Source organism: Thunnus albacares, chromosome 7, assembly GCF_914725855.1.
Source record: "Thunnus albacares chromosome 7, fThuAlb1.1, whole genome shotgun sequence".
Classification (NCBI taxonomy): Eukaryota; Metazoa; Chordata; class Actinopteri; order Scombriformes; family Scombridae; genus Thunnus; species Thunnus albacares.
The window spans coordinates 27,010,010-27,029,996 of NC_058112.1; the positions used below are offsets into that span (position 1 = coordinate 27,010,010).

The 19,987-nt window shown below is 38.5% G+C and overlaps 1 protein-coding gene across 3 annotated transcripts in view; it reads left to right on the forward strand.

Annotated features, from left to right (window-relative positions):
• Positions 1 to 19,987, forward strand: part of map1ab (microtubule-associated protein 1Ab) — a 78,681-nt gene that overhangs the window by 9,990 nt on the left and 48,704 nt on the right. The window lies entirely within an intron of this gene.

The window sequence follows — 19,987 nt, forward strand, 5'->3', positions numbered from 1 at the left end:
CATGAATATATAATAGATATACTGATATTATATCAATACTGGAGTATCAATACAATACCAATATTGTGACATGAGACTAGATATTATATATTTATTGTCCTGAAAGCTGATTTACAGTCAACTGATCTGAGTTTCTGAACTTATTTGCATAAATGAACAATGAATGTCTCTGCTCGTCTGGCTTGTCTGTGTTTGTTTTCCACGCTGGCTATGCATTAATAATAACTGCTCTTTCTAAAAATACACTTGCTGATTAAATGGAGGCTCGCTGCTCGTTAGGTTACTTGAAAAAAGCCTCAGAATGCTGACTTGAGATTAGAGCACTAATGGAACAAACAGCCTTACTAACTCTTACTTTCTTACTATGGAAATACCCCAAAATGTCACTTTATCTATATATATAAAATATTATTTGATTTGATCAAAACTGTCTACTTTATGGTGAACAAATTTACAGCTAAATCAGAAATGCTGCCATAGATTAAAAAGAATTTATCATGCCAACATCATACCAACCCATTTTCTGTTTTAGGATGATTGACAGTAGTGACTTGTACTTAGTGAACATTTAATCCATCTGCATTGCATCAACGCTGAACTATATGTATAATCACCATGGTGACTGCTCATTGAGCTGTGGACCCTCAGTGTTAGGCCTCTTTGTGCGTGTGTGTGTGTGTGTGTGTGTGTGTGTGTGTGTGTGTGTGTGTGTGATGAGGTTAGATTAAGGTTAGGGTTAGGCATGAATTGGTTATGGTAAAGGTTTGGGTTTGGGTTGGGATGTCCACAATGAATGCAAGTCAATGTAATGTCCTAACAAGGATAGTTGTGCAAACTTGTGTGTGTGTGTCTGTGTTTCTGTATGTGTCTATGTGATGTGAGGATTTAGGGCTCAGAGCCCAGGTTGAAAGTACAATAGATGCTGAATTAAGGAATTATTTCAATCATCTGCCAGGTAAGGGCCTGATGGGATCAAACACACACACATACCGGTACACAAAGTCAGGGGAAACAGACAACCATGGGATAGATTATTACTGCACTGGTGGCAAGTGCTAAGCAGCAGCAGCAGTCAGCAGAAAATGACACAGCATTTTTCAGTTGTTAAACAGAGCAAATACTTTCAGATGAAACAGAGAAATTTCTGTGAAACAATAAACATTATTAGTAAAAGACTTCTATCTGTCAACCAGTCTTTCCTTCTGGGTTACTTCTAGAAAGAAACACGTCGCTACTCCTGTGAACCAAAGTGAGTCAACTGTTGTTTATTGATACAACCTACAGTGTATATATATATATTAGTGATTAATTCCCTCAGGTCTACTCCATCTGCAACACATTTCATCATTAACATTTGAACACAGGAAAATGGAAATATACAAATCTTTCTTTTTTATTTTCTTTTCACCTCAGGCGACAATAACATGTTTACATAATCCTGTATTCGTTTCAGCAAACAGACAGAAAGTATATTATTTTCACAAGATCACTGCATTTAATGGATCTTTGTCGACTGTCTTCAGAGAATCTTTATTGATTTCTGAATGATATATTAGATTTCTAAAGGCAATGTCATGTAAAACAGCACGGTGGTCAGTGGTTCAAGTTCCAACGTCCCTGCAGGTCTGACTGATTCTGGTGTTTCTGTGGAAGTCAACGAATGAGTGTTTTTACTTTGTTTGTCACATCTGTCTTCACTAGATGTTTACTGCTGAATAGTGTCATTAAGATTTTCTGTTGACGACGCGTTACAGTCTGTAGGTGATAAAGTGTTTGTTGTCTTTTCAGTTGTAACAGTGTTCATTATATACTGTGAACCACGCAGGGCTTTTGACCTACCACACACTGAGAAAACTAATTAAATGCTTTGTTAATTCAGGTTAAGGCTCCAGGTTGAATCAAAGTGTTTTGTTAATAGGCAATAGAATGCAGTATTAATACAACATTTAGAAACTATTAATCAGTTACTCGATGGAAGAAATTGGAAACTTTTTTGTTAACTGATTAATCGTTTCAGTCATTTTTTTTAATCATGAACTCAGTTTTTCATTTGTAAGAAGAAAAACATGTTATTTCTTTTTTCAAAAGTAACGTATTGTCACTTTAATACCAGGTGTACTGCAGAGTGTCATATAAAGAAAAGTCACATGAACTTTACTGTTATCTTGTTTCTCAAATATCTGTAAAACATTTTCAACATTTATGGTCACAGATCATACTGGAGCCCTGTATATTATATATACTGTGTATTATTATTATTCAACATGCAGACTGTACATCGTGTTGAAAGGTAACTGTGCGATCAAACAGATAAGGGAGATAATTGAAAATGCCTCATCCCTTTTTAACATTGTGAGGTAGCTGAGGCTGGACGACCGAGGATGGAGGCTGGGAGTATTGATTACACTCATCTTTCAGCGCGGCACACGGGGCAAATCAATACAACTTCAATGGAGAGCAATCCAATGGCTGCAGTGCAGAAATAGATCAAGGGATCACATTGCTTTGGGTTGACAGAAAAATTTCCATAGTGGGAAAATAGCAACAGTCCTTGCTCTTTACTTGGCTGATTTTGGAAACGAGGTGATAAGGTGAAGGAGGGGTGATCAGTTTACTGGGAAAGTCTGGGGGGATAGAGTGTATTGATTATACACTCTCTCAACTAGCTGAGGTGTTCTCAGGCAGCCCATTTACATTTCAGCATTGAGATGGTATCAGGCTGTTGTGTATGACACTGAGTCAGGGTGTCAGAAGAAACAGCGTATAATGCTCAGCAAACCTTTCTGAATTAATAATCTCAGTATCATTATATGGACACTGCTGCAAAGTAAAGTTGATGGTGGCGCTTCAAATTCAGTTTACAGACTCACAATCATTCAATCAACCCTTGAAAGAACATTCAAAAGTGAATTTCCAATGTATATCCCCTTTGCAAGAGAAAATAACAATTAACTATGTATATAGTCTCTCAATAAAAGAGAATTTTAGTTTTGTTATCTAATTATTTTTCATCCCCAACCCAGGCCTTCAGCTGCCTACTACCATTCCCTATTGCCTGTCTCTTATTTTGAGTCAAGTCTCTATGGTGTTAAACCAGTATGAAAGTTTGTCCTTGATTTCTCTTGATGCACATAACTACCTTCTGTTCATGATTGTCTTCTTTTCTCCAAGGGGCAGTTGTCAGTTAACTGAAGGGCGTTACAGTTAATGGAGGTGTTCAGGGGTGTATGGTTTTTATATTGGTAGATTTAGTCCAATGTTAACTGCCATCAAAACCACTTTTGAGCTGCATCATGATGATGAGAAAACTGAGAAACAGCGTATAGTTTAGTCTTCAACTTAAAAAGCTGCAGGATTCTCGAATTGCTGCCAGCTGACAAGATCATTTGATAAGCTTGGTTTATTGTTCAAAATGAGATTTGCAGTCTCTGTGTGATAATGCTATTGTAATTAAATCGGCAGAATACAACATGTCTAAACATAATTAGTATTCAAAATTACACAATATGCTGTTGAAACCTAACTAGAAATGTGTACATCTTCAAATTAAACAGCACACTGGTCTTAATAAACATTTCTAAGGCCCTCTATACTTGTTTAGAATGAGAAATATGTTTTCTATTGTACTAGAAAATCACAAGGTCATCGAAACAACACTGATACAGTGTGATTTCACAGTAGGATTTACTGGTTTTGACTGATACCACAAATAAGATTACTGCTGTTTGTCCACAGCTTTGTTCTAATCTCTGCTTCTCTCTCCTCATTAATGTAATTTTAAACCTTGAAAATTCAAATCTAATTCCAGTTTCTTAAGCCCTTTAGCGTCTTCATGGACCATGTTGGTGATTTTGACTGTTTTGCCCTATTGACTATAGATAAGCTACTTTACATTAATGCTGACAAGTAACTAACATACCAGCTTTGTAGCTTCATGTGAATGTTGTTTAAATAAATAGTAATAATAAAGCACCTTTCAAAAATGAGTTGCAAAGAAAACAGATCAAAAGTAAAAACATTTTAAAGTCTTTTAGTAATGTCTACATTTTAATTCCAACAGAAATAGTGCATTATTATATCACAACTTATATTAAGTATAGGACATTTTAAAAATTTAAATACATTATAATTAGTTTTTATTGATAAAACATCCAAAATTGTCCTTCAGTGTTTCTGTGGTGATCATATTTCATTTAATGGGTACATTCAGTAGCAGAGTGATGACACAGCTGTTCAGTACCTCTTTACAGTAAGAAACATAGTCACTCTTTCCCTTCAAAGCTCTGATCATGTTCACCTGCTGACAAGTTCAAATAACCAAAAAAGGATATGATCAGAGACTGAATGTGACATATCGTATCATATACAGGACTCTTCATACTATGTTTGTATTTTACTACAGTAAAATCTTCACTTTTACATGAACAGCCCTCCACAACAAATATTGCACAGCAGCCCCTAGTGGTGAAATGTTGTAATGCAGTGATGACTTCATGTTTTTGCACAGGGGGTCTGTCTGTCTGTCTCTACGTCACTCTCTCTCTTCAAAGTCACTCACACACACAATGAAACAGACATCTGACAAATACAACAACACTTAAATTTCTATATTCCTCGTTAAGCTCAAACAGCCGACTTAAAGCCCCCCTCCACTCAAAAATGGTGTTTTTCTTCTTGTTCCTGCAGTTGGAGTTGAGCTTCACTGTGAAGAATGATGAGTTTGACACTAGAAGTCATATTCATCTGCTGAAAGTGTATCACCAAATATCTGAGTTTAAGGTTCATACCTACGAGCATGATTTGTGACTAGTTTGGAAGCCTGTCCTGGTCTTATAGCTAACTTTTCCAAGTGTGATGCAGAAACTTGAAGCCTCCAGTGCACACACACACTGATAATTGACTTTTCAGTGAAGTAGGAAACATCTTGTGTCCAACAGTTAAACTTTTGAAATGAAAACATATCTTCATATACATACATACATTCTGGCTTCACAGTGAAGAAGAAGGGGTAGATGCTATTTTAAGGATTTTAACGTGGTAACTGCACTTTTTTTTAGTTGAAAAAACATATCAGCCACATATTACTATTCTGAGCAGAGTATTTTTATGTCTTAAAACATACCCGGAGGGGATCTTTAAATATGAATGCATGCACAGTCACACACACACTGACTGCCTACACAAATACACAGGCTAGGACCGGGTGAGATAGGCTATGGATTAGTGTCAGCGATTTTCTCTGATTAACCCTCCCACAAATGTGTGTGTGCGCGTGCGCGCTTGTGTCCATGTGCAGTGTGTGTCTGTGTGTGTTTGCACTTATCTGACTGAAAATTGCCTTTGTTCATGTTGGTGTTTGATGGAGTTTGAATGAGTGCTAAATCCTGAGTATCAGAGTTCTCACTCACTACTTTCTAGATTTCATAAATGGCTCAAATTTATGGAAAATTCTGTCTACTTGCTGTTTTTATACATCTACCTGTCTACCTGCTGTTTCTAGTCTATATATTCCAGGAACACCACAGAAGCTCTGTCGAGGGAAATCTATCTTTTGTGTGTTTTGAATTTGAATCAGCTGGGACTGCTTTTTGGTGCAAAAGGAGCTCTAGTGAGTTATGGAAGGTAAAGGAAGCGCACAACATGAAAAATGACTCACAATATGTTTATCCATTTTTAAGAAAAGGAAAGGGAGAGGATATCTCACACTAGAGGAGACATGTCAGCATCACATAAGCATTAAATGTCCCTCCGTCCAGTCCTGCTCGAAGTACTTTCACTGTATTCATTTTGACTCTGCATATTGTTTGTTTACTGGCTTGTTCCTGAGCTTCTTAATGATTATCACTTTGTCTTATTCATTGTTTATTTTATCTCCCAAACCAAAGCTTAATATGCTCGTAGTGAAACTGAGCATCTTTAACCATCAGTGCAGATATAGTTCACAAGTTCACAACATATTGAAAGTAGGTTTGTGTTATTTAAATGGCAGGCTACAGGAATTATACTTATCACCCATTTAGAGCCTTAAAAAGAAAAACGTAGAGGGTCATCTAATGATGCATGCCACACATATGTTTCCCAAAGTCAAAGTGGATTTCCAAATTTATAGAAATAGAAACATAACATAATAAAACACCTCAGAAACGCCTTTAGAAAACAGTGTTGGTAAGACTGTCCGTTTAAACTAGCACTAACAATGCCACTGGCAAAGAAGCTACTACTGGCCTGTCAGTGCAGATATTTCTTTAAGATGTTTGTTAAACGTATTGAACAAAGCACTGAGAATGCTAATTAGGACTAAAGCAGCAGTTGGTTTATGGGAATCAGACTTCAAAGGTCCAGAGATCCTTTTGAAGGGAGACGTCAAATATCATGTCTTTCTCTCTTGTGTCTCTCTCTCTCTCTCTTAGAGGACGATGTGGGCGGAGAGAAAAGAAAAAGTAAAAGAATCAGTGGGAATAAACTCGATGTAATCATTACGTGTGGATCCTCCCACCTACACACACACACACACACACACACACACACACTCAGACTCACCCACACAGGTTGAGCTCAGTAACATGGCTCTGTCAGGCAGGGAGCTCATGAAAGACAATAGACATCCAATCCCTAATAAGAGGCTTCCAGAACGATCTGCAGTATGGACGTTGTTATATAATACTGCTGCTCATTCATGAAGTCAGTCATGCTGTTAAGATTCTTTCTGTAACTTTGCTGTGTCAGTCAGTGACCACTGGAGACAAAAAAAACACACACGCACACAATTAATTAATAAAAAAAAAAGTAATTCAAGGCTGCAGCTCTATCTTTGATAAAGGGGAACTTTGTCGATTTTCAACCAGCATTGTATTATTACAACGTGGGTAGTATATGACAAATGAACAGTGTTTAACTTCCCTCAATGTTGCCTGAACCTAGAGCTTCCTGCTCATTTGCCAGCAAGTTTTGCGTCACCCGGTGGAGATCTGCCTCCGACTACAAACTACGTTTCCTCATTTTCTGTAGGAGGCCTTCAAGGAGGGTAAACTGTGTGTCTCCCAAAACACTCCCATCTACCATGTTATACTAGCGATAGGGAAAAGCAATAGTAAAATATCTAAATACTATAGTGAATACTAAATTATCATACTTCTAAATACTTTAAAATATCAGCATATTTTGAGGAAAACTAGTTTCAGGATAGGAAGCCGAATATTGCGCTGTTGAATCAGACACAACAGAGTTAATGCTAATGAGCTTCTCTGTGATCCTAACACTAACACAAACAAACAACTAGCTTTACAATATGATGTGGCGCTACTATTATAACTTATGAGGCCGCATATCGTGCTGCGGAGTCAGACACAACAGAGTGTGGAGGGGGAAGCGACCACTGCAGCTATGTTACAGTGGCAGCCGATATATGCACAGCAGCCGGGGAGGCTGCTGCAGCATCGATCGGGTGCCAGGTGCAGAGAGAATGGAGACTGAACAGAAAACTCTGCACTGCAACAAACTTTGTGGTGCTTTGGTAAACCTGACTTTGTTTTCTGACAGAATATCATATCAGCCTTTCCAACTCTGAATACATAACAGCACATCAGTGACTGTGTTACCTGTAACTTATGCGATCTCATCCAGCTTGAGCACTTAGGTCCTGGTTCCTCGTCGCCCAGAATAAGAAAAAGAAACAGGTTTTGCTCGCAGTTTTTCACTTCTTCGTCCATGATTGTTTCCCAAAACAAGCTGAAATGAAAATGACAGACTCAGAGTTTTTTTGACTGTTCACCGGTCCGGCAGTGGCAGCTCTGGCTAGTGTGCAGCTCTCGGTAATGTAAGTTTGCATTTATCAACATAACTAACTCCAGCGCGCCATTTGTTTTATAATCCTTGCACACCAGCGCGATATATCCAGACTCAATGACTCAGACTCACTGGTAGCTCATTGGATGAGATGTGCAATGCGTTCTGGTTGTTGTAGGATTCCCCCTTAAGAGCAGGATGAGGGATCTACAGCCTTTTTCTCAGTTTTCTCTAGTCATAGGGCAGCAATTTTAAAAATAATTGCACATTTCTACTACATAGGTGACCTAGTTTCAAGAAATCATCATATTCACAGCAGTGAGTTACTTCTTTAACTAGAAGAATCTTTCATAAATTATACCGTGTTATTGGTTGTGTATAGTGCCCTCCTGCTGTACTCTAGCAATAATAAAAACATGAAAACAATCATTTAAGGAAAGGATATTTTTTTTGTCCATTAGAAAACTAATTCCATATTTTTTTTCAATGAATTACCAGTTTCTCAGTCTGACCTGTGTGTTATGCATTTATGGAAACACACACATGCTCCCACACACACACACACACACACACACGGACGTGTTATCTCCATGGCATTGTCTGACGTGGATGTGGTAGAGGTAAGTATTGGCCTGGGGGCGGCACAGAGTGATTAAAAATTCAAAGTCAATGGTGGAACCAATTTGCTCTGGTGCCTCTTCCTGACTGTTGCCGAGGCAACCTTGCCATTCCTGCCTGAGCGGGATGACGCTTGCAGGACCCCAAAGGAGTCAAATATGAAAGGTTAAAGAGTTTGTATGGCCTTTATTGATATATGATGACTGAGGTCAAAGAAGGCTGTGGCTGGTGGAGGATGGACAGAACACGAGCTTAAAATCACAAGGAGAAGGTGTTGCGGTTTTGTCTTGTTCATAGACCGTATATAAAGATGGACGTAGCGAGGTGTGTCACCCATTGGTTTGCATTGGAGCCAAACTGTCAATCACAACTGTCAATCAGTGCCCACATGCTAGACATCAAAGCTACTATTCATTGTCAAATCTTATTAATAGAACAATAATTTCCAAAATGACCACCAGCGCACAAATTTAGCGATTGAGACCATAATGACTTGCTGAAAAAAACGATTGACTTTCTATTTCTAGAGAGAAGTTGACACTTTTTGGATGGGAGTCAGTTGGATCCAGTGATTTTTTGGAGCCAACATCTAGCAGACGTCGGTGGCATTGCACTTTATGGTACTTCCACATTGGCTTCAGCCTCAAGCCTCAAGTGGTAGTTGCCGCTTGGTCTTGTTCCATAATTGGATGTAGTTTGGTTGGAACAGGATGTTTGGTTTGGAAATGACAATGGGACATGAGGACGTACTGTTTAAATGCTTAATTATAATTTGAAATTACACTGTGAAGCAACTGCAAAGAGTATGTTGTTTTTAAAGCCCCATTGAGTAAGATAGGAACATTTCTGACTTTGGCAACTCCCCGCGGAAGTATCAAAAAAGACACTGCGGCAGACAGCAACATGCACTGATACAATTATTTTCAAGATTTCCAGCTCTTTCTCTACAATTTTTTTTTTTTTTCAAAAAACAAACATTGCAATATGTGTGACAAACAGAGTCAGGAAGGCAGCAGAAGCAAAAGAATTTGTACACATTTTATGAAAGTTATTGGTAAGAAACCCCTGTTGTAACCTATGCATTGTAAGCTAATGTTGATTTATGCCACAGCCACAGTAGTATCTTTGTTGAGGGTCCGTATCAAATATTAATGCAACTGCAGCTACTAAATGCATAGCTGTAGGTCAAAATGTGTAAATCTTTATATTAGCATTGGAAAAATTGTGAACACTTGGGGCTTCCTGCCTGTTGGGGGCCTTTAGTCATTTCAACACTTTTAAAGTGCTACCAGTGCTATATGTCAAGATTAAACCATACACTATACTGTATGACATGATGAGAATTTCTTTACATTGTGAATGTGTGCACACATTCATGTACGGAGGCCCTAAGGGGACATGGGCAAAAAAATGTATATATATATATATGGCTTCGATATACATACATATATATGTATATCGAAGCCATGTTTTACTACATTGAGCACTTTTTCATAAAATAAAATTCACTGATTTAACCATGCAATAGCTTCAGAGAGGCATAACAGCAACATAAGGCTACTGTTTCAAAATCATTTACATTTCTTAATCAGAGCAGAGTGATAAATATTTTTTGAATTTATGAATGATTCTATGTCAAAAACAGCAGGAGGAGGTGCATGGAAACAGCTGTTTGGAGCGCATGCACCCCCACAAACAGCACTGTCCATGGTTCTGAAACAACAGCCAAGTGATAATCGCATGCATCTCGGCCAATAATTTTGTTGATTTTTCTATTTTTCTAAAGATACACAAAGCTTAAACAGAGGGGGCAAAAAATACAACTGAGGGGGCTATAAGCAACCTTAAGTCCCCTCGTGGCACTGGGCCCCGAGTACAAGCTCTCAGTACTTCTTCCAAAGGGTTCACCCGACATGTAGTCACAAACCTTTTGTCTCAGCTGTGACTTGATGTTCCAACTCTGTGTTCATATTTACCGACCTGACGGGGAGTGTGTACAGTCAGTTTAGTGCTTGTTGACACTTGACAGAAATCCATTCATCATCCTGTTAGAATCAGAATATCTTTATTTTCCAAGTACATTTTATATACCAGGAATTTATACTCTGCATCCTATCCTTACCCATCCTATTGTATTGTTATACTTTATACCCATCCTAACTATTTAGGAGCAGTGGGCAGCCACAGTCTGATACCCGATAGTGCTTCAGGGAGAAAGGCTGGTCTGTTGTGTTGGCTCTCTGTATATACACTTATCTCGTGCACACAAATTAATCAAAACGTGGGAACGAATTGTATCTTGTGTGCACACAATTGCATTTCGAGTGCTCAATGTAGTGAAATGTGGCCTCTATATATATTTTTTTTCTCTCTATGGCCCCTCCGGGGTTCTGTATTCATGGGCTTGAGAGTTCTGAACATTAGGAAGTAATTCCTCATTTGTTCGTTTTCTCATTGTATCATATCACTTTTCCCAAATATTCTACTTGCTGTAATATATGCTTATCTGGAAGTAAAGAAAAAAAAACTTCTATCTCTCCTGTTTTCTCACTTCATCATTCTAGGCTTAAAGGAATATTTTTAAACCTAAAATCTGAGAAATAGTTGGTATTAAATGCTTTAAAAATCCCTTCTATCTCTTTCCTCAGCTTTCATATTACGTCTTTTCCTGACTCCTCTCTAAAATGATCATCCCCAGGTCACTGCAGTATTGGCACTTTGGCTCTGAACTTTGAAACGCATAGTAGTTACTTGTAAGGTTGGAGATCTAGGATCCTATTTCATCCATACTAAAGGGTATTCAGCTGTTTTGAATGTGTAAGTGAGAGTGAAAGTCTCATTTGAAGGTGCTAACAAGGAGTTATCCACATAGATTAAGCAGCTGTTATCACACCACTCAAGTTGAGACCTTAATAAAAGCTTTAATCACCACTTTACAGAGGCGGCAGGCGTGAACTGAAGGAGTGGCAGCGACCAGAAGACCAGGTCATGACCTTTAGCTACATGCTCTCACTCCCATCTTTCTCTTCACTTTCTGGTGTACCAATAAATCATTTAGGCATCATAATTATTTATTTAATCAGTTTAGGTTTGCTGACCATTTGTGTTGTTTTTCAGTTTTTTTTAAAAGAAGAATGATTACATACTTATTTGTACAAACAGCAGAAAAGCCGTGAGGGAAACGGGGGGGAGACAGGAAAAATATTAGTCAGGAGTTGAGTAAATGGGGCCCAACTGTGGTTCCACTCACTGCTGTTAGTGGATAAGGTGGGTAAGCTATTAACTCTAGGTCAAAAAGTATTCATTTCATTACGATATTTATAATGAAGACTCACTCGCATTACTCAAAAACATACTTTGTGAATAACACAGTAGGTAAACAGGTGGCAGTGATTAGAAATCATCAGCCAAATCAACAATGCTTTTAATTTGACAAGCTTACATTATTAATTTCTAGTTGACATTGTGAGTGTATGTGATGTGCTATTGTGTGTACCTTTTGTATTTTGTATTATGTGTCCTGTGTGTTTTTTGCTTTGTACTGTTTGTTATTGTGCTGTTATATGGTTTAATTGTGATCTGCCGAAGGGACTGCAGATGAAACTTGGCTATAAGCTAACTCTGGCGCAGTACATCAAATGGTAACATTTACGTTTATAACACTGTGCATGGTCCCTATAAATACAATACAACAAAATGAATATTGCTCGGAACATGTAATACAAAAATCCCAAACAAAAAACATTTGTATAAATCAAAACAAACTTTAGGTTAGTACAATTCAAAGTGCTTTACAGATGACTGACAAGCTGATAATAATACGGTTAATGAGACAGAACAAATGTTAACAGTTAAAACAATTTGAGAATAATGCACATGATTCCACTAAAATAGATTAAAGTGGAATTAAAAAAACCCAATAAGAACTGATAAAACCAAATAAATGACAAATAAAATAGATAAGAGGGAATAAAACATTTTAAAACATGAATACAATACAATAAATTATTAAATGGAATAAATAATATCCACCCTACTACCCTACATGCCCTGTATCTGCTGAGTCTTACTTGTGGATCATGAGATGATTCCATGAGAGGATGATTTTTGTAATTGCTCTCATCCGGATTATGTTTACCCCATAAATATGAGGTAATGTCTGTAGTAGGGTGGCATGATGAATTGTGTTAAAATCGAGATTTTGACTCATTCTTGTACGGAAATGACTCTGCCTTTGTATATACATCAAACCCTTATTTCTCCCTAAGCTGCATCAACAAATATGAACTGACATATTTGTTTTTGTCTCTTCTCCTTCTACCTGTGCACAGCTAATCACGTGGTCTAACATGTTTGATAGGGAGATAGAGGAGTACAAAGTGTCCGAAAGAATCAAGAAAATTTTGCTTGCAGTGAAGAGGAAGAGGAAATTAATTTAGTCAAACTCTAGTTCTGATGAAAAGGTTGCTGGAAGGCAACAAGACTTCCTGTATATTCCAGCTGAGAACGTGTAAATGTTTGGTTTCATTCTCATTTTTCTTCTCTTGTCATTTTAATAGATTTGGATAGTGATGGAGAGATGATAGATTGAAAGAGTAATTGGCAGAAAATAGCTACTGTAACACATGGATCCTCTGCCATACATGTACTGTACAAACAGGCGCACATACTGCATCCGAACTTCTCCACTAACCTGTAATGTTTGTCATGATGTACACGTTTCTGAAGTCACGCGGTGAAAGGGCAGAACAAACACCCGTCTAATAATTTCACAGTTTCTCATGTTTATGGTGCAAGCGGTCCTTCCTTTTCCCTTCGCCAATCACCTCTTGCCTCTAAAATTTGTCTTCCTGTGTCAATCTCTGTGCCTGTCGTCTATATTGGATGGCGAGATGAAGGCATTTCCATCACTGTTAAGCTCTGCTAGATTGCCTTGAAGGAATCGATTGAGCACAGTGGCGGCAGAAGTTATGGATGGGAAGCTTGAAGCTCTTTTCCCTAGTGCCAGGATACTGTGTCAGCTCTTCATTTCCTGTCTGATGTTTCAAAGCTCCTGAACTAAGCCCTTTTTTAAACCTCCTCTGTGTGTTCCCTTCATATAGGGTTGCACAATAATTAGCTGTATAAAAATCAAAACAACAATTAGCCATATAAAAATTAAAATTAAACTTCTGACTCCCGCACTCTCCAGATTGCATGAGGTTGCTGTTTTTACTTCGTCCCAGATGGTCTCTTAAACAAGTGCTCTGCTGCTGCAAACAAAGTTTCATGACAAAAAAGGTCCTTGTTATTCAGCTCATAATCAATATTCAGCTTGCAAATGCTACAAATTAAGTCCACCTAACATTTTTGCAAAACCATTTTCAAGAGAAGCACTGCATACATAAGCAATAAGCAATTCAACATTATTTCATTGTTCCCATCCCAAATGTATGTTTGCATTTGTCAACATTGTGCAAGCTGGGTATCAAATAATGATCAATTTCTGGGTCGGGCTCCGTCTTTTTTTTTTACGCAATTAACTTTTTAATCTTCAATGTCTTCAATACAGCCCTCAGATTTCTCTGCAGGTAGCTTTGAATATATGAAACACTTGTATGCATGATAAAGTCACATACATATTTATCTGCTTGTTCAGAGTATTCAGTGTTCAGTAACAGTGTGTTGAAGGGCGTCGAGGATTTTCTTTATGTTCTGTTTTTTTATTGTTAAAAGGAAAGATATCAACTGATTAGGGGTCGGCAGTATGGCAAAAATATCATATCATGATTTTCTTCAGGCAGGATCACGATCCACGATCTTATCATGACTCTTTTTCATGTTGATTTTTAAGACTGTTTTGCAAGTTACTGAACAGTCCTCAAGATTCAAAAACCTTTATTGTCTATTACTTAATATTAGAATTTTTTCTTAGGTTAGGGGTTCACAAACAAAAACATACACCCATGAAAGACATAAAGACATAAAATTACATTAAAACAGACACAATTCCATAAATAAATAAGGGCAGGTGTGCAAAGCTGCATTAAAAAGTAGTTACAGTCTACTTGGACTTGTTTAAAATGGATATTGCAGTGGGAAACCACACTAACAGTACAACAAGGGATACACGATATTGGATTTTTTTGCCGATATCTGATATGCCGATATTTCTAACTCATTGTGGCCAATTTCCGATGCCGATACCGATATATGTACATATTTTTTTTCAGCTGGCTGAGGAGATTATTATGCATGCAAGCATAGATTGTACTAAGTATGATCAAGAAAGACAATATATGAAGGAAGAACTTAGGAAGACTGGAGTTCAGGAGCTCAGCATTAAAACTTAAATGAACCTGCCAAGTGGGCGGAGCAGTAGAGTTTTCTTTGAGTTTATTAGGCAGACATGATTAATGTGCAGGATTTAATGTCTGGTCCACACTCCGGAGCAGAAGGTGGCAGTAATACACCTAATACACTGGTTGCCAACCGCCGTTATAAATCAAAAAGAAAAAGGTTTTTTTTCCAAACGACGGAAAAAACGACGGACTGTTTCTCCCTGATGGCCCCGGTGCTTCCTCCGCAGGCTTCACTTCACTCAGCAGCCCGTCAGACCCGCTGCTTCTTCCCACTTAAACCTGAATAACAAACTGGGGCTCGGTGTTCCGGTAGGATCCACATGGAGAGCTGGGGCTAACGCTAGCTGACAGGCTAGCAGAGCGTTAGCTGCAGCATGACTACAGGGAAGTGCAGCCAGCTAGCTTCTCAGCTAGCGTTAGCCCCAGTTCTCTGCTGCGTTGCATCATCTAGAGATTCGAGGTCTCGCTTATTTTCTCCGCATGACGCATGCAGTTCTCAGCAGAAATAGACAGGGAACGCGATAGAAAGATAGGGCTGCTAGTGGCAGAAGCGCCGCAGCAGACACGCTTCCTGTGTGGAAGACGCAGCAGTTCAGCGACACACATGCACGCTGAGGTTCAGGCATCCAGTGTGTCCTAGGCGTTAGCCTTCTGCTAGCAGAGTGCGCTCCGTTACAGAGCTGAACTGATACAATGTGCACTGTAGCACAATACTAACAATCTCTCTGTAAAGGCAGATGATGGAGACATTTTAATCGTTCACAATCTAATATTCCGTTCAAATGAATTAACGGACTGTTCAAAATTGACACATTTTCACACTTTTTCATGCATTTTCAACTCATTCAAACTTCATTCAAACTTTGAAATGTTCCACATCATTCATCATTCAAGGTATTATTCAACTTTCAAATCCTATTAAAACTTCTTAGAATATTCAATTTTGTTTGAGCCTTAGTTATAATGGAAGTCAATTAGAAAAACACTCCAACCCACTCATCTTCAACCTCTTCCAAATCGTTCATACATTCACATAGAAACTTCATCCAAACTTTAAATGGGTCATAACACTTGGGAATTTCTCACATTAATTCAATGTTTTCACACCATTCATACTTTTTATACAATCACAGTTCAAATTTCATTAAAAAAAAAAAAAAAAAGTTCTATGAGAGAGAGTGGCTGCACCAGAGACGGGCTCCTGAATACATCTCAAACTTGAACCTAAAAAATGGGACATTTTGCAAAATAACCTTCAAATATTTTCAGAAAGGACACTAAAGAAGAGGTAACAGCATTATTGAGCATGAACAGAAGAGGAAATATCATCTTTGGATATATTTTTTAAATCAAAACAACTAGCTGGCTGTCAACTGCTACCTGCTACTGTTACCAACATTACAAAGAAGAAACTGCACTGGGGAAGCAGGGTGAGGGCAAGGACCAGGACCTTCAACTGGGAGAAAAACAAACAAACCACAAAACACTTAGCACTCTGTCCTGACAGCGCTGGCTCACACCAGAAGTTTTGGAGCCAGTTCTGAAAGGGAGCATATGATCTGCAAACAGACCAACACCCTGCCAGGGGTCAGGGTTCGACCCTAAGCAGACCAGCTAAGTGTGCAGTATGTGACCAAAGGGCCCAACCTACCTGACCTCTACCTGAGCCCTAGTAGCCCCTCCGATTCTAACGATGGTGCTCAAGACTGCTACAATCCTGATTTATTTTTAGTTTTTGTCTTTTTTTTTTTTTAATCCCCTCTTTCATTATTACTTATTTTACTTTACTATACTAGTAAAACTCATCACACAAAAGTGAAGTGCATTTTGTAGCACATTGTTAAACTCTGTCATAGGGCGAGGCCATCACCTATGTGAGCTGTACTCATTTAACTCATTTTTATGATATTCATCCTCCTCTCAACTGTGTGTCACTGGCTGTTACAGCACTCAAGGTAACCACCATTTTATTTTTGCTGTGTAACGGTGTCCTGACCTACAGCACAGTGTGACACAGCAGTTCTGTTCTCTCACCTTGTCGCAGCAGGATAAAATAAAGGGTGTGTGTGTGTGTGTGTGTGTGTGTGTATGTGTGTGTGTGATTACCCCCTGTGGTGCTATTGGGAGGAGTGGGGAGGGGTCACCATTGCCCATGGGATTTGGTGAAGCATTCAATTAACCCAAGGACTCACTTCTGGAGCAGTTTAACATTCTGAACAGACCTGCTGAGAGCAATGAAACTATAAAAGAAGGACGGTCTTTACATCGTAATACCAACGCTCTAAGATCTGCTTGGTGCCAGACTTTGATGCCAGTTCCATTGAAGCCTGTGGGAGATGTATGGAGAGGCATACTAAAACCCAACATATCTAAGTCGTATTGATAAAGAAATGCCTCTACCAAATGAAAGAAAACCCTTCAGAGAATACTGACTGATTTTTCCAAATGTGTGCATTCATTTCTTTGCTGTTTGTCTCCAGATAGTATCCAGAGATTATTATAAGCCTACTTTACAGGGCTCATGGCGATTGCAAGGTTGCAAGTGAAGTGTCCCCTGAAAATACTGATGTTTAGGATAAATAAATATTGTTAACATTGGTATTTTTCATTCCCTCTCTCTCTGTTTTGTTGCGATAGGGCTACCAATAGCAAAGTTTATCGGAATATCACATATTCAAATGAAACGTTTACAAACCTCCTGTCATTATTAGCTGTGCATTTGTAGGCTATAAACTAATCCTTAGCTATAAAACAACAAAGGCATACATTTCATGGCTATCAGAAACTTTAAACAATGAACTTGATCATCAGAAAACAACGCATCGTAATTATGAAAGAAGCTGTTTCTGCCGTGATAAAGTCAACACCCGGGCTGTAATCACATTTGTCTGGTGCCCTGCTGTCCACCTGATCACCATATCAATAACTGTAGATTACGTCGCATAACATTAATAGGCTCAGAATTAATTTAGTTTGGGTATTATCACAGTCTAGGTAATTTACTAACATTAGTCTGTTACTAACGTCAATCACATATGCATGAGAAGCCCCAGTCCATTATAAATCTAGCATAACATTAACGCAACTTGCATGCAAATAAATTATTGAAGTAACATACAAATCAAACTAAATGTATCTTGAAAACCCATGAAACATTAGCTAAATAACAACACACCAAAATAGCAGTGCCTCCATCACCCAGATTGATAACCTGTAAAACCGAGAGAGGAGAGATGAAGGAGTGGTCTGCCCATTCACCACTACGCTAACTGCACCGAAAGCTTTCAAGTGTGGCACCAATGTGCGTTCACGTAATGACCTATCCCTCTTTTATAATCTCCTTGGCTGAGAGCGAACACTCACACACACATATCCATTTTTCTCATACAAATACAGTAACACATATATGAGTAGTGAATGTTCATGCAGACACACACTCGCGGCACAATCTGCTCTGCAAATACACACAGCGTCAGCTATCGTTCTAATACCATCTGAGGAGCTGTCGGTTTCCATTTCAATGGCCCCGAGCTGAACCAACGTGGAAAGGCCCTTTGCGCTTAGTCGACTCCTTTCTTTCCACCTCTCTGCACATCGTCTTGTCTTGTGCTTTCTAGTAAAACACTCCCCGGTGCCCGGAGGCAGTGAGTAGGGTGAAGAGTTTAAATTCCCTCACTCAGTTCACGAGTACCACTTGCCTCGGTTAGTGGTGCATAAAAATTTCATGTTTGTTTCCAGTATTCATGTTGCTGTCATGTTCAACAAAACATAACTTTCAGAATCGATCTCATACTACAAATGCTACTGCTGAAGCTAAATGCTAACTGTGACCTTGCATGAGTTCTTAACAGTTCAGGTACATTTGTAATAATATCAGCTGATGCAGTTGTGAAATGGGACAAGTCATCCAGGATTCCACAGAGTAAAGGTCTAGTTTATTTTCTGCAAAGACATTGTAGGTGACTTACAGGTGGAGCATTACAAGGCTTGGATAGATATGAAACTCTCATGGTTGAGTCATCAGTACAAAAGCTGAGCAACTACTGTAGAAAATACCAGGTTCTGTTAAAAAATTCAAAGGTACAAGCCTGTGCACATAAGGATGTTGTCAACTCAAACTCCATATACGTTTTTGAAAGCAACATTCAATCACCAAGCTTAGTTTGATGCACGCACCACCAATGGTGAGCTGAAGCTTCAATCTTTGCTTTGTAGTCAATTTTGTATGAATTTTTGCAATTACAATGACATCATTCTACAGCGCTGATTTGTGCCTCTGAATCTCCTTTGCAACCGCAGCTGAGACTCATGGTTATTATAATGTTTGTCTGCTGTTTCAAACTGGTGTGAAAAAAAAACTACAACTAATTTCTCAACAACAAAGTTGAAATAATTAAAACTGATGACCATAACATGAAGTTATACTATTGTTGAATCATCTATCAGACTCCTGTGTTTGTATATTTTTGATTATAATAATTTACAGTGCAAAAGAAACCAACATCTTGAACCAGCAAGCGGCTCCTTTCACTTCATGAGTCTAATAAGAAAATAATCCACTCTGAGTTAATACAAGTTAAATACCGACTGCTGATAAAATGCTAATGCAGGAACCTCAAATTAATTCTTTCCATTACAATTATTAAACACATTAAAGTTCTCCTCCTGTAGCGTCATAAACATACCAGTGTAGCAAATGTTTGTCTAGAGAGACAGAGCAACATCTGATTACAGTGAGTCAGACTCAGATTCACATTCTGGAGCTCCTGAAACTCATTTTGCCTGTCACCTTGAGCAGTGGAGATGATATTTCACTGAGCTTGACTTTATCTGAGAAGCTATTGATGATGGGGTTTCTAGAGATGGTTTTTAAACTGCTCCACTAGGTGCTGAATGGACCAGAGTGAATACACAACTGTGTGTACACTAATGCTAATCCAATGCTGCTTAAAGTGCAGCGTCATCATGGACTACTCCCCTGTAATCTCTCTGAGATGGTTCAGTCACCAGCCTAACCCCTCACATGTGGGCAAAAGGCAGGATATGCATTTGTAATGGGGTAATATTGCAACGTTATCTTCCAATTAAATGTTCCTCCTAAAGAAAAATGGATCTATATATGTATATATTTTGCCAGAAATCATTTTTTACAACGAATCCAGGACAGCAAATCTGAAACAGCAAACTGGAGTGTGAGAGACCACATCTAAAACAACTTGTCCAGGTAAAACACATTTGCTCTA